This window comes from Manis pentadactyla, chromosome 13 (genome assembly GCF_030020395.1).
Source record: "Manis pentadactyla isolate mManPen7 chromosome 13, mManPen7.hap1, whole genome shotgun sequence".
Lineage (NCBI taxonomy): Eukaryota > Metazoa > Chordata > Mammalia > Pholidota > Manidae > Manis > Manis pentadactyla.
Window position 1 is genome coordinate 90,864,311 of NC_080031.1, and position 16,042 is coordinate 90,880,352.

The 16,042-nt window shown below is 43.2% G+C and overlaps 1 long non-coding RNA gene across 1 annotated transcript in view; it reads left to right on the forward strand.

Annotated features, from left to right (window-relative positions):
* Window positions 1–8,985, forward strand: part of LOC130680383 (uncharacterized) — a 56,626-nt gene extending 47,641 nt beyond the window's left edge. The window contains exon 3 of the long non-coding RNA XR_008993374.1: window positions 8,465–8,985. This is a non-coding gene — a long non-coding RNA (uncharacterized LOC130680383). The remainder of the gene's footprint in view (window positions 1–8,464) is intronic.
* The last annotated feature ends 7,057 nt before the right edge of the window (window positions 8,986–16,042 follow it).

Sequence of the window (16,042 nt, forward strand, 5' to 3'; positions counted from 1 at the left end):
GAATCCTGGAAGACTGACTGGAAATAAGGCTGCAACAGATGGCCTACAACTGGGGAAAAGAGAAGACCTCAGAGAAAAGGGTAAAGTACCAAAGCCACAATCCAGCAGGACATAAGCCCTCCCCCGACCCAAGCTCACTGGCAGGAGGAAGAGAAATGGAGCAGGGAGGGAGTAGAAGCCCAGGACTGCTAAATACCCACCCCTGAAGATTGACCCTGGGAGCACAAACCCACATTATGTGGTGCTCTGGAGACGAGAAGGGTTGGAAAGAAAAGACAGGAAGAATACTTGGAGAGATTGAGACTCCCGCTGCTTATGGAGAACATGTACCCATAACAGGCCACTCTAGGACAAAAGAAAGTTGGGCATTTTGAAAAAATTCACAACAGAGAGTGGGCTGCTAAAGGGGCAAGGATTACACAGAGCCTGCTGCTCAGGAGAAAGCACAGGTGGAAAAAATCATCCCAGCACACATAGCCCAGCAGGTTGGGAACTATCAGAAGCTTCATGCAGTCCACCTCCCTGGTTGGCAGTGCTGCACTGAGGCCCCCAGTGTGATATGCTGCTTGACACTCCTTCCTCCTGGTGCTGGTTCATAAACCTGCAGCCCCCGCCATCATGCCAGGCCAGCCAGAGGGCAGCCCCACCTGGGAAACTATAGGGGCATAGCACAGAGGCTCCTGCCTGTGTGCTCAGCCCACTGGCCCTGGCAGAGGAGGCAGGCACTGCAGCAGGGAAGCAGGAAAGACCTCTTTCCTCCCGGCAGGCACTGGGACCAGTTGTCTGTGACCTCTGCCATCACTCCAGGTGCTGCACAGCTCCAGGGAGTAGTTTCTGGGCACTAGAGGGCACAAACTACACAAAGTTATTATTCCAAGTTATTCATAGAAATATGAAGTGGGAAAGAACCTTATGCAACCCAAAATTCCTCAAACACCAGAAAGAGAACTTAGTGAAACTGAAATCACCAATCTTCTTGATAAAGATTCCAAAATTAAAAACATACTCATGAAGCTACAGAAAAATATTCGTGATCTCAGAGACAACATCAAGAAAGAGATAGAAACTTTGAAAAATACAGTATCTGAAATGAAACATACAATGGAGGGTTTAAAAGCAGATTAGAAGAGGTAGAGGAGATAGTAAATGGAATAGAAAGAAACTGAGGCACAGAGAGAAAAAAGGATCTCTGAGAATAAGAGAATAATACAACAACTTTGCAGCCAATCCAAACAGAACAATATTTGTATTATAAGGGTACCAGAAGAAGAAGAAGAGAGAAAAAGAGACAGAAAGTCTCTTTGAGGGAATAATAGCTGAAAACTTACCCAATCTGGGGAAGGAAATTATCTCTCAGTCCATGGAAGTCCATAGATCTCCCAACACAAGTGACCCAGGGAAGACACCAAGACATATAATAACTGGAATGCCAAAGATCAAGGATAAGGAGAGAGTATTAAAAGTAGCCAGAGAAGAAAAAAGATCACATACAAAGGGAAACCGATCAGACTATCATCACACTTGTCAGTAGAAATCTTACAGGCCAGAGGGAGTGCATAATGTATTCAGTGCAATGAAACAGAAGGGCCTTGAGCCAAGAATACTGTACCTGGTAAGATTATCATTTAAATTGGAAGCAGGGATTAAACAATTTCCAGATAAGTAAAAGTTGAGGAAATTTACCTCCCACAAACCATCTCTACAGTATATTTTGGAGGGACTGCTCTAGTTGGAAGCATGCCTAAGGCTGAATAGCAGTCACCAGAGAAGATAAAACCACAGTAAAGGAGGTAGACAAATTAATTACTAAGCTAATGCAAAATTAAACCAACTAACCACAATGTCATTCAAGGGACACACAAAGAGTACTGAATATGACACCTAATACATAAAGAGTGGAGGAGGAAGAAAAAGAAGGGAGGGGAAAAAATGAACCTTTAGACTGTGTTTGAAATAGCATACTAAGTGAGTTAAGTTAGAAGGTGAGATAGTAAAGAAGCTTCCTTGAACCTTTGATAACCACGAATCTAAAGACAACAATGGAAATAAGTACATATCTATCGATAATCACCCTAAATGTAAATGGACTAAATGCATCAATCAAAAGACATAGAGTTACAGAATGGATAAAAACACAAGACCCATTTATATGCTGCCTACAGGAGACTTTGCAAACCCAAAGACATAAACAGATTGAAAGGGAAGGGATAGAAAAAGATATTTCATGCAAATAATAGGGGGAGAAAAGCAGGAGTTGCAGTATTTGTATCAGATAAAATAGACTTCAAAACAAAGTAACAAGAGATAAAGAAGGTCAGTCCAACAAGAGGATATAGCCATTATAAATATCTATGTACCTAACATAGGAGCACCCAAATATGTGAAATAAATACTAATAGAATTAAAGGGGGAAACAGAATGCAATGCTTTCATTTTAGGATATTTCAACACAATACTCACTCCAAAGGACAAATCAATGAGACAGGAAATAAATAAAGAGACAGAGGCACTAAACAACACTTTAGAACATATGGACCTAATAGACATCTACAGAACACTCCATCCAAAAAAAGCAGAATACAGATTATTCTCAAGTGCACATGGATCATTTTCCAGAATAGATCATATACTAGGCCACAAAAAGAGCCTCAGTAAATTCAGAAGGATTGAAATTATACCAACCAACTTCTCAGACCACAAAAGCATGAAAGTTTATTTAGAAATAAACTGTGCTAAAAAAACAAAAAATCCCACAAACACATGGAGGCTTAACAACATGTTACTAAATAAAAAATGGATCAATGACCAAATAAAAACAGAGATCAAGCAGTATATGGAGATGAATGAAAATAGCAGCTCATCACCCCAATTCTGTGGGAAGCAGTGAAGGCAGTTCTAAGAGGAAAGTATATAGCAATACAGGCTTACCCCAGGAAAGAAGAACAATCCCAAATGAACAGTCTAAACTCACAATTAATGAACTAGAAAAAGAAGAACAAATAATGCCCAAAGTCAGTAGAAGGAGAGATATAATAAAGATCAAAGAAGAAATAAATAAAATTGAGAAAACTATAACAATAGAAAGAATTAATGAAACCAGGAGCTGGTTCTTTGAGAAATAAACAAAATAGATAAACCTCAAGCCAGACTTATCAATAAAAAAAGAGGGTCTACACACATAAACAGAATCAGAAATGAGAAAGGAAAAATCACTATGGACACCACATAAATACAAAGAATTATTAGAGAATACTATGAGAAATTATATGCTAACAAATCAGATAACCTAGAAGAAATGGATAACTTTCTAGAAAAATACAACCTTCTAAGACTGACCCAGGAAGAAACAGAATTCAGAACAAACCAATTATCAGCAATGAAATTGAATTGATAATCAAAAAACTACCTAAGAACCAATCCCTGGACCAGATGGCTTCACCACTGAATTTTATAAAACATTTAGAGAAGACCTAATAATACCCACCATCCTTAAAGTTTTCCAAAAAGTAGAAGAGGAGGGAATACTTCCAAGCTCATTCTATGAGGCCAGCATCACTCTAATACCAAAACCAGGCAAACACACCACAAAGAAAAAGAAAATTACAGACCAATACCCCTGATGAATATAGATGCAAAAATACTAAAAAAAAATATTAGCAAACTGAATTCAAAAATACATGAAAAAGATCATCCATCAGGATCAAGTGGGATTTATTCCAGGAATGCAAAGATGGTGCAATATTCAAAAGTCCACCAACATCATACACCACAGCAACAAAAGAAGGACAAAAATCACATGATCATCTCCATAGATGCTGAAAAAGAATTTGACAAAATACAACATCCATTCATGATAAAAAAAAAACTCTTAACAAAATGGGTATACATGGGAAGTACCTCAACATAATAAAGGTCATATATGACAAACCTGCAACCAACATCATACTTAACAGCAAAAAGCTGAAAGCTTTTCCTCTAAGACTGGGAACAAGACAAGGATGCCCACTTTCCCCACTTTTATTCAACATAGTACTGGAGGTCCTAGCCATGGCAATCAGACAATACAAAGAAATAAAAGGCATGCAGACTGGTAAGGGAGAAGTTAAACTGTCACTGTTTGCAGATGACATGATATTATACATAAAAGCCCTATAGAATCCACCCCGAAACTACAAAAACTAAAACTGAATTCAGCAAAGTTGCAGGATACAAAATTAATACACAGAAATCTGTGGCATTCCTGTATACTAATGATGAACTAGCAGAAAAAGAAGTCAGGAAAACAATTCACTTACGATTGCATCAAAAAGAATAAAATACCTTGGAATAAACCTAATGAAGGAAGTGAAAGACCTATACTCTGAAAACTACAAGACACTCATGAGAGAAATTAAAGAAGACACCAGTAAATGGAAATCTATCCCGTGCTCATGGATAGGAAGAATTAACATTGTCAAAGTGACCATCCTGTCTAAAGTAATCTACAGATTTAATGTAATCCCTATCAAACTACCAACAGCATTCTTCAACAAACTAGAACAAATAGTTCTACAATTCATATGGAACCACAAAAAATACCTAATACCCAAAGCAATCCTGAGATAAAGCTGGGGGAATTACACTCCCCAACTTCAAGCTCTACTACAAAACCACAATAATCAAAACAACTTGGTACTGGCACAAGAACAGACCATAGATCAGTGGAACATAATAGAGAGTCCTGATATATACCCAAACATGTATGACCAATTAATATATGATAAAGGAGCCATGGACATACAAGGGGGAAATAACAGCCTCTACAACAACTGGTGTTGGCAGAACTGGACAGCTACATGTAAGAGAATGAAACTGGATTATTGTCTAACTCCATACACAAGAATAAACTCAAAATGGATCAAAGACCTGGATGTAAGTCATGAAAACATAAAACTCTTAGAAGAAAACATAGGCAAAAATCTCTTAAATATAAGAATGAGCAACATTTTCCTGGATGCATTTCCTTGGGCTAGGAAAACAAAATAAAAATGAACAAGTGGGACTACATCAAACTAAAAAGCTTCTGTACAGCAAAGGACATCATCAGTAGAACAAAAAGGCATCCTAGAGTATGGGAGAATATATTTGCAAATGACGTATCCAATAAGGAGGTAACATCCAATATATATAAAGAACTCACACACTCAACACCCAAAAAGCAAATAACCCAATTAGAATATGGGTGGAGGATATGAACAGACAATTCTCCAAAGAAGAAATTCAGATGGCAAACAGGCACATGAAAAGATGTTCCACATCACTAATTATTAGGGAAACGCAAATTAAAACCACAATGAGATATTGTCTCACACCAGTTAGGATGGCTAACATCCAAAAGACAAGGAGCAACAAATGCTGGAGAGGATGTGGAGAAAGGGGAACCCTCTTATACTGTTGGTGGGAATATAAATTGGTTCAACCATTGTGGAAAGCAGTATGGAGGTTCCTCAGAAAACTGAAAATAAAAATACCATTTGACCCAGAAATTCCACTCCTAGGAATTTACCCTAAGGAAACAAGATCCCAAATTCCAAAAGACATATGCACCCCTGTGTTTATTGCAGCACTATTTATAATAGCCAAGATATGGAAACAACCTAAGTGTCCATCAGTAGATGAATGGATAAAGCAGAGGTGTTATATATACACAATGGAATATTATTCATCCATAAGAAGAAAACAAATTCCACCATTTGTGACAACATGGGTGTATCTAGAGGGTATTATGCTCAGTGAAATAAGCCAGGCGGAGAAAGACAAGTGCCAAATGATTTCACTCATCTGTGGAGTATAACAACAAAGCAAAACTGAAGAAACAAAACAACAGCAGACTCACAGACTCCAAGAAGGGACTAGCGGTTACCAAAGGGGAGGGGCTGGGGAAGGAGGGAGAAGGGGATTAAGGGGCATTATGATCAGCACACCTAAGGTGGGGGGGGGTCAAAGGGAAGGCAGTAAGACAAGTAATGACTCTATAGCATCTTACTGATGGACAGTGACTGCAGTGGGGTATGGGGGGGACTTGATAATATGGGTGAATGTAGTAACCACAATGTTGCTCATGTGAAACATTTATGAGATTGTACATCAATGATACCCTAATTTAAGAAAAGGAAAAATAAAAAGAAATTAGCACTAGACAATCTCTCCTCCTCAGGTCCCTCTGGTTCAAAGATTTTGTGCTAAATAACTGCCATCCGTGGGGCTTGTACAGTCAACTCTGTAAGCACGCTGTTCTTAATGGTTTGGGGAGGACTGGGTTTCCATTCTAGTTCTCTGGCCGGCTCAAGACCAGACGTACCTGTTCTTTCAAAGGGTGCTTGCTTTCCTGACATGCACTTAGCAGGTGGAAGGGTACCTTCCTTCAGATTCCCTAGTAAAATAGCAGCCAGAGATGTAGTAAAAACGAGATGAGATGACCCACTCTGAGCACCAATATCTCACATGGTGGGGATGGGAGATCCCTGGGGCAGCCATGAGGGTCTGCCAGCAGCACGCCTGCTTCTGCTGGGCACTGGTCCTCACAGGGTGGAGCTCATGTAAGACTCGGTCATAGCAGCCGGGCTCTCCCTGCTGGGACAGTTCACAGGACACAGGATTAGCCCAGCCAATTTCTGGAAAATCAGTGCCCAGGTCTATTTCTGGAAATCAGGAAGTTCAGCTGAAGGGTAGCCACCAGGAAAATAATCATTTTCTCCATTGAAAGGATCCCAGAGATAGAGACTCCTCAGCAGAACATTATTTGGGGAGACCATTTTGTACAGAGAAGCCAAGGGCATTGGTGGTCAGAGCAGGGGAAGCAAGCAGAGAGACTGAACAAACTTGGAAGCAGCTCTCTTCCTCTTCATCTCATGCCTCCCTTTGGCTATTGCACAGATTCAGCCCCAGGATTTTAAAAGAATAATTTGTCCAGTAAGCCTGGTGAAGCAACACTGTGATTTTATCTTTTCCATCAACCTACACTTCCATTTGGATATGCTGTATATAGATAAGCACAGTAGATTCTAATTATTCAACATTCTGGGAATCTCTGTTAGCCCAAATCCCAGATCCCCATGCCAGGCTAGACATTTATCAATTTATCCTTGCATTCATGTTACAGGAAGTGTTATAGTTCATGTACTTACCTGTTTCACTAAGCAGTTGATTCCTTCAGGGCAGAAGGAAGTGATCATTTAATGTGGCTAATTAAGGAAAAATTACCTGAATGCACATGTCTTGGGTGGTGGTAATGGTAGTGTGTGTGTGTGTGTGTGTTTGCGTGTGTGTGTGTGTAATAGGTGCATGGAGTCAACTGAAAATGACAGTTTTGAAAGAGGATAGGTCCAAAACTAGGAAGAGTAAAGCCAAGCTGGGATCTAGGAATAGAAGGTTAAAACTAGCAAACAAGGCAGGATGGAAGCAGGGACGCTGAGGCACATAACAGAGACAAATCCAGAGGCTGGAAACAAATCAGGGGAGGGCTACCCTACAACAAGTAGGGATATAGAATGTGAACCAGGAAATGAAGCTTTGGTAGAACTCAGCCCCGAGGTTAGCAAAGAGAGGCCAGGCAGTTTCCATTTGTGCTATAGGCTAGGATTCTGTCACCCAAATACTTCATATCTTGATATCTGATATTATGTATTCAGGTGAGTACCCAACATTTTTGGAAGACACATTTGGAGACTGCTTTCAGAGGCAAGTTTTTGAGCAACACAAGAAAACATATACCATGAGCTCTTGATCAGTGTTTTGTTATTTTACCCCTTCTATTTAAGCAGAGGGGTGCAAGACCAAATTTGTGCCTGGTGGACGATGAGTGGGTTCCTGGGATGCACACTGGGAGGCCATCACAGTGGTCCAGGAAGAGATGAGGGTGGCCCAGACCAGGGTGTGTGGCTGGAGGTAAGGCGCATGGAGATGCAGAAAGGGAGCAGATTTGAGTACTAGTTGAACCACTGGTAGCAATTGGAAATGCCTACAAGTTTTATATGCATTTAAAATTTTCCATAATAAATTCCTTTTGATTGTAAGAAAAGGAGATCAAGAACTCCAGTAATTATGCTAGAGAACTACAAGTTAAAAGAGACTTACACATGTCTACGGACTGCAATGCAGGGGTCTTATTTAAGTTCTTTATTCAAGCAAATTGCTAATAACTTTGAGACTTAGAAAGTTGAACACTGACATTTTTGCATTAAGGAATTGCTATTTTCACACATGATAATAGCATTGTGGTATTTTTTAAGAGTTATCTTTTAGAGACATACACTGAGATAATTATAGTTGAAATCATATGACCGGAGTTTTCTCCAGAAAACACGGGAGAGTGGGAAGGAGTGTGCCGAACAGGAGCGGCTCTGAGTTGGTATTTGTTGAAGCTGGACGATGAGCTCGTGGGGGCTCCCTGTACACGGAGCCAAGACTTTCCTTGTGATGACAGCTGCTAGTGCCGTGTCCCAGAAACTCTTCAGAGCCACCTGTCTGCTCTGCTCATGGACACAAACATTCCTCTGGCTCTAGGATGGAGGTGTCCAAATGCCCACATTAATAAGACACAACAGAGCCACAGAAGGTAGGAGATTCACAGGATGTTTTGTTTGTTTTAAGTGTATATGTCCAGCTCTTTCTGCTAAAAACTGAAAAGAAGCAGCATTTTGGAATGTATCAAGATGAGTACAGGCAGACCTTGTTTTATTGTGGTTTGCCTTATTGCACTTTGCAGATATTGTGTTTTTTACAAATTGAAGGGGTGGCAACCCTCGGTCAAGCAAGTCTTTCAGAACCATTTTTCCAAAACCATTTGCTCCCTTCATGTCTCTGGGTCACATTTTGGTAATTCTCGCAATGCTTCAAACCATTTCCTTATTATGATATTGATCATGTTGGTCTGCAATCAGTGATTATGACTCACTGAAGGCTCAGGTGATGGTAAGCATTTTTTAGCAATGAAGTATTTTTTACTTAAGTTATACACATATTTTTTTTTAGTCATATGCTATTGCACACCTAATGGACTACAGTAGAGTGTGAACATAACTTTTATATGTACTGGGAAACCAAAACATACATTTGACTCACTTTATTGCATTATTTGCTTTATGCAATGGTCTTGAAACAAACCCTCAAAATCTCCAAAGCGTACTGGTAATGATGTGTGGGAGAAGCTTGTTGCCCCACTTCTCTTTTCCTTCCCTAGAAGATGAACCCTACTTGTTTGGCAGGCTTCACTGCTGTGCAAATCCTCCCTAGCCTCCTGGTCACTAGGTGTGGCCATGTAATTTAGCTCTGGCCAATGAGATATAAGCAGAAGTGTTCTGTGAGACTTCCTGGAAGGCTCCACAGAGGAGCTGACCCATCTAGGAGGTGTGTCCACCTTCTCTTTTCCCTTCTCTTTTTCCTGCTGCCTGGAATGCAGATGTGAAGTGGAGAGCTCCAGTAACCGTGCAGGACCACGAGGTCACCTTGAAGATGGAAGCCACATATCTTGCATGGCAGGGCAAGAATGAAGGAGCCTAGGTCATTGATGGCTGTGAACTGCCTGTCTCTGGACTTACTTCACAAAGTGAGGATAGGCCGTCATGTGGTTAAGCCAAAACCACTTTAGGTTTTTAATTATATGCAAAGAGTCTTGATAATTGATACAGGTACCTGATTGTTTATTGTTAATAAATAAAGCACTATTTGGTATTATCCATTAAAAATTAAAGTGTACAGTCACTGATTCAGCATTTCCACTCAGAACTTCACCTGGTAGCTATACCAAGAATAGTATTGTTTGCAGGAGCAAACACCGGACAACCTAAGCATGTGTGCACGGGGGCTTGGTAAGTAACTGGGCCTTCAGTGGGCTCTCAGGCAGCCATTCAAACAGTGAGTAGATCTGTTCATGTTGCTGTGAAAAAGCCTCTGGTCTTATTATTAGGTGAAAACAGGTTAGGTATAAAAAAGCATGTGTAGTTTGATCTCTTCTGTTTGAATTTTTTAAAACACACACACATATACACTACATATATGTGTGTGTGTATGTATTTTTCTAGAAAGAAAACACCCGCTAACCAAGGAGAGGAAGGGCCAGGGGTTGGGTGTAGAGAGAGGCTTTACTGGTCACTGTGCATTTCGTACAGATCGACTTTTCCCTCCACTATGTGTCTTTCTCCATGTTAATGAAAAAAATTACTTCCAGTAGCACATACACGCTCAAAACCTGACTTTCTAAATTAATGGCACAAAGAACCTGCACTCCCTAAGTTTTCCTCAGTCTCACTGTCTTACAGTTTTCCACCCCGCTTCCTAGTCTGTACTAATGGCTGCAGGGAAGCTGTTGTCCCCGCCACTGAGGTCCCGTCCTCCCCTCCCTCTTCCTCCACCACCCTCTCTCTTCCATAAATGTGCCATGTTACCGACTCCCCAAGGGCATGGTCCTCCCAGGGCTCCTGCAGAGGGGCAGGGGAGACCAGAATCCCGGAGGAATGGCTGAGCTGGCTCGGGACTCTGTCGGCCGGCCCTGGGGTGGATGGACAGATGCTCTGCCTGAATCAGGGTATCGGAGGCCTCCGAGCGGTTTTCCCCGGCGGCTTTGTGTCTTGAGGGTGAATGGGGACACATGCACTCACACAGGGGTTGGCGTGTGTCCGGGAGTCCGTGTGCTCAGGCTTCAAGGGAAGCCAAAGGTTTGTTTGGACTCCTTCCTGCAGCACGAGAGCTCTGCTTACAAGAGCAGGATGGGAACGCGGTGGGAAGAGAGCAGCAGGACAGCCACGTGCCACCAGGCAGATGGCAGAAGAGGTGACATTTGTTTCCAAGGATCGCAAGGCCCTGGGAAGCTCACAAGAGCAGCTCACAGGGCTCCTGAATTTTAGGATAGTTATTTCTAGGGGAAGTGAACTTAGTTGCTGACAACATATTTTAATGATAAAATCTGAACCTTGGGAAACTGTGGTCCAGAAAGGATTCCTGTAGGATGATCAAGAAAACTCATGTCTAAGGATTGGCGAGTTCCAGGGTTGATGCAGGATGGATTCTAACAAGATGAATATGAATTGATAAAGAGGTCAGAGAAATGAAGAGGAATAGGTGGGAGATACAGGGTTCTGGTTATAAAATACATGCCTGACTAAAACTGACTGAAAGACGAATTGTGGCTCATTGATCCGTGTAACTGGACAGTTCCAGGGGTGGGTTCAGGCACAGTCAGATCCAAGGCTTGCAGCTGTGCATGAAGGGCCTGGCGTGGCCGGTCTCTCAGCCTTGCTTTCCTCTGCCTACCACGGGCTCCATGTACCAGCTTAGTGACCCCGGGCCCAGACACTCCCTCTACAGTCTCAGCGCTGTGTGTGCTGATTTTCACTGGCCTAGTTTGGGACACAAGCCTGTCTCTAAACCAGTCCCCACCCCTGTGATCTTCCAGGCCCAGCTTGGTACCCAAGCCTGGAGCCAGAGTTATGCCCATACAGGGGTGGGGGTGCCAGGGGACCTTCAGAGGAAAATCGGTGTGTTGTTAAAGGGACCGGGAAGAGATAGTCAACTGACAATTAAATGTCTATTACACCAGTGTAGATTTAGGAGCTTCAAGTTTTCTCCAGTGGCATATGAAAGGGAGAAGGGGAACTACCAATACATGCCCAGTTTACGGTCCTTCTTTGAAATGTTGGAGATTAGAAGAGCCGGACCACATCCCAGGCTTTGGAGTTCACTCTGGAGTCTTTGTTTTTCTTGTGCTTATCTCAAATATTGGAGTTGAAAATAGTTTGGGACTAGAAAACAGACACCAGCTCCTAGTGGTATTCTCCAGGCCTACAAGGATTCCCAATCTAGGATTCCCCTCAGAAAGGTAAAATAATTCCAAAGTTTTCCTAGGGACTTTATAATTCTTCCCCCAAACCCAAGGGAGCCAGCCTTCTCCATTTTTTATTCCATTATCGCCTCTGTTTCTATAGACTCTTGGAGCAGCCAATAACTAGAGAGCTGGACCCACACTCAGGTGTCTGGGCCCCAAAATCAGCAGAGCTCTGCTGTGCATGAGTAGAAAGAGCCCCACAGGACACTGATGCCACCTTCTAGAAATGGGATGTTTGAGAGGAAATCTTGGTAAGACGAGATTTGCTGTCCCTCATTACACACAGATTGAATGGAGTATACAGAGACTTGGAGAACGTGGTGGAGAATGCTGGATCAGAAGGCAAATTCTGTGATCGGGCCAAGCAAGCAGAGAGGGAGGCGGCATTACCAGCCCTTTTCACCATCGCTGAAAATAAGAACTATGTGAAGACAAGGAGCTCACCTCAAAAACTGACAATTGCCAATTCTCTTTTTTGTTTGCTAGATAGAGCATATTCTCGAACTCTTCCTACAGGAAAGGCCTTCAGGCATAAGCCTATTTCCAAAAAGACCTCAATAAGGGAGAGTGGTATACTTTGGAAATGTGAAGAAAAAAAGAGCAAAGAGTCAATTGTGGCTACAGAAAATGCTCAGAAGTAATTGGTGGAGAAAATGCCAGACACAGTCCCTCTTGCAGTTGGGTTGCCACCTCTAAGCATGCTAGAAAAATTTTTTATTTTGAGCAGGAAAATGGTCTCTGATCATTGCTGATTCCTTTTCCCTTAGAAAGGTTCAGAAAATTTAGGCAAGACAAATCCTCTGCTCCCTTCTCAGTTCAAAAACATGATCCAAAAGGGAAGCAAAATCTGGAAATGTCAACAATGGTCACTCGGTTTATATCTGCTACCGCCACTTCATCACCTTCCTCAAGGGCCATACTGCCCACCATGCATCTGGACCAGGAATGGACCTTAACCAAGCCAGAAGTCATTAAATTACTCCTCAGAGGTTCTGCACTTGGAGATGCGATAGGAAGCAGATTCGTGAAGCATAGGCTCAGGCATAAGGGCACCAGCTACTGCAAACAGCCGCCCACAGGACGGAGCTGACGCACAACGTGTTTTACTTGGCCTGCAGGGTTTTAAATAGCAAATGATTGCCAACACTTAAAAACTGAAGAATTTCACATTTTACAGTGGGTGGGCTTCCAGAGCAAACTGCATGGATATTATGACTGTCTAAGAACAAACATGTTGATCAGAGAAGTCAGACTCGAGGTGCACTTAGGACTTTTTGGGCTTTTAGGACATGCAGTCAAAGATCACTGGAGCTCACAGCACACGTGTTCCTGTGAGGGGCCACCCAGGAGCACCAACAGGCATGTTCCAGATTCACCTGCTACCTGTGGGGTTCCAGGCAGAATAACTGAACAGCTTTTAGCAAACTTGTAAGAGACACGGTGAATGAAGAATTCTGATTATGTAAGTGGCCCAGAGTCCCCATCACTCCCCTTTGCTCCCAGGCCCTGAGCCTGAATGACACAAGCGATCTTCCATTTGGGACTGACTGTTTCATGTGTGTGAGCCCCACAAGTCCTGAAGCCCGGGAGCCTTGCACTAAATGAAGGAGGGCTTCTGAGGGGTGTTCCCTGCCCTACTGAGGTCCAGCTTATTAGCAATTCCTGAATCCCCAAGACATTTTCATACCTAGAGCGAGCACTCTCCCTTCTCTCTGCTACCCCCACACAATACGCAATGTATTTGAGCAAATTTGAGTGGGTTTCAGACCTGGCTGCCAAAAAGAGCTCTCGATAGAATAGCTTCTGAGCATTAACCTCACAAAGGAAAGATGCCATCGGATGGGAACTTGACTGTGCACTTCATTCCCATGACCTCACCTGGAGCCACTGGCCCCTTTAAACAGGCCACCTTTCTTGGTAGCCTTAGAGCCCCATTGTGGACTCCATCAGGCCTCTCCCCTCCCCCAGCATCTGGGCACAGCTAACTCTACCAGAGAAGACATCAAGCTATAAATGGCTTTGTGTGTGTGTGCCCCCACATTCTCGTTCAAGTTGTCAACTTGTGGGTTTGGGAGATATTTTTAAATATTTGCATGTTTTTTGTTGAGGTGTGGTGACCTCACTCACTGGGTCTGTTCATAGACGCCAGGAGAGGAGAGGGTCCACGTTGTCAGTACTCAGACCCGAGCATTTTGGCTGGGAAACTCCTACCAAGGGAGTGGGTGTGCAGCCTGGTTTAAAGCTGTCTTTGCTCATTTCTGTGAGTCAGAGTCATGGGCTGTCTAAAATAGATGGTGAGCGTGGGCAGGGCAGTCCAAACACAATAGAAATTCGTCGAGTTTATTCCCAGGGAGAGTGGGACCCCTCAGGGAGGCTCCACTTGGCTGTTGTAAGAGTTGGGTTGAGCTCGCAAACCTCCTGAGTTGACTGCTTTTGCTCAGCCCTGGTGATCCACATACGCAGCTGCATGCTTAGGAGGTGGGGGTAAGTGGATTTTACCGCATGTCTGGATATTGAACACTATTTGCACTTCCCTGATAAACTGTACAGAATGGTGGTTACTTAAGAATGCTCACGCTTACTTACACAGCTCAAGGCTGAGACTCATTCTTCAGGAGTTTTGCATGTTTGGAGCGTGAGTTTGGAGATAAGGCCACCTCCTCTCCATGCACTTGTTCTCACAATGTTCATGTGAGCATTTACCCAACAGCTCATGATGATTGTAGGACCAAAGGCCAAGTTCTAAGTGCACTCACCAGGCTGTTCAGCTGTAGATCACAAAAGGGTGATCACATGACTGTTAGCAAATGCTCATGAGACACAAGGAAGGAAGCCTTCTGACTTGAATGGGGCACACGGTGCTGAACAGATCCAGGCAGCCCTCAGGCGTCATGCATCCCAGCATGGAATGGACACCCTTTCCTGGAACAGGAGCTACAGGGTAAAGAAGAAGAAAGGTAGTCATTTAGAAGTATTGCAAAATACTGGTCCCACAAAGGCCTGGCAATCTCCATGGATTTTGGGTGGCATGTGCCTGTCATGGCAGAGAAAAGTTTAGATTGCTCTGTAGGCGAGAGGAGAGCTGACAAAAATATTTGATTACCACCCAGCCTGGATGTAGGCAGACCCGGCTGAAGCTTCTTCAGCCTTCCTTTCTGTCCCATTTTCATGACTCCCTATGGGCTTTCACATATCCCATGTCCCCAGCATCCATGCTTTGGGCAGCCATCCCTCTCTTTATCCTCTGAAACTCATCATTTCTATCCTAGATTATTACTCACTGCGTTGTCTTCCAAGAGGATTCCAAGCCTCACTGTTAACTGCGCAATAGAATGGGTCCCCCTTTTAGGGACTACCATCCTAAGAGGAAGGGCCTGACAGCAACAGGAAGGCCTGTTCCCCTTCCTGAAACCACACAGCATGGTTTAAGGCAAGGAAAACCACAAACACCATGTCCACCAGGAAGCCAGGTGCACAGAGCCATCCACACAGAAGGACAGTGGCCCTGAACGGAAGTCGACTTATTCTTCCGGGTTGTTGTGCTTTTTTTTGGTGTCGAGGCTTTTTGTTTGTTTGGGTGGTTTTTAGTTTCGTTGTTTGAGGACTCAAAACATTTCCCCTCCCCTGGTGCACAGAAACGGGGAAGCAGAGTGGCCTGTCTCGGCATTGCTCAGGGAGCCACCACGGCTTCTGGTAAGGCTTCAGCCCCTGAGGGTCCCTGCCTGCTGCATTTTACAAGGACTTCTTAAGTGACAAGAGAGCTCCTGACAAAACTGCAATGCCGTAGAAACCTTTGCTGTCAGGCTGTAGTTGTTACAGCCTGAATCTTCCCAGTCGTCCCTGTGAAGGCTAACTTGGAGCCCAAGCTTCCATGCATATGGAAACGTCATCTGATTGCTTTCTTTCTTAAATCTGTCACCTTTTGAAAGCAAGGTCATGGAGACTAAGAAAAGGAAGGTTCTAGGGCTGTTGAACTTGCTAAAGATTTTCACAAGTTCTCCAATGATCTCAAAAATGATCACATCTGGAAACATATTGCATGCAATGTTTCCACTGGTTAGAGCCCCACGAATTGGCGATGCCAAAGGGTAACGACTCCAGGAAGTGAGCCCTAGTCCTGCTCGATGAAAACCCCACTAAGACTTCATTTACTTCATAGGAATTTCCCTGGATCTCTTTACT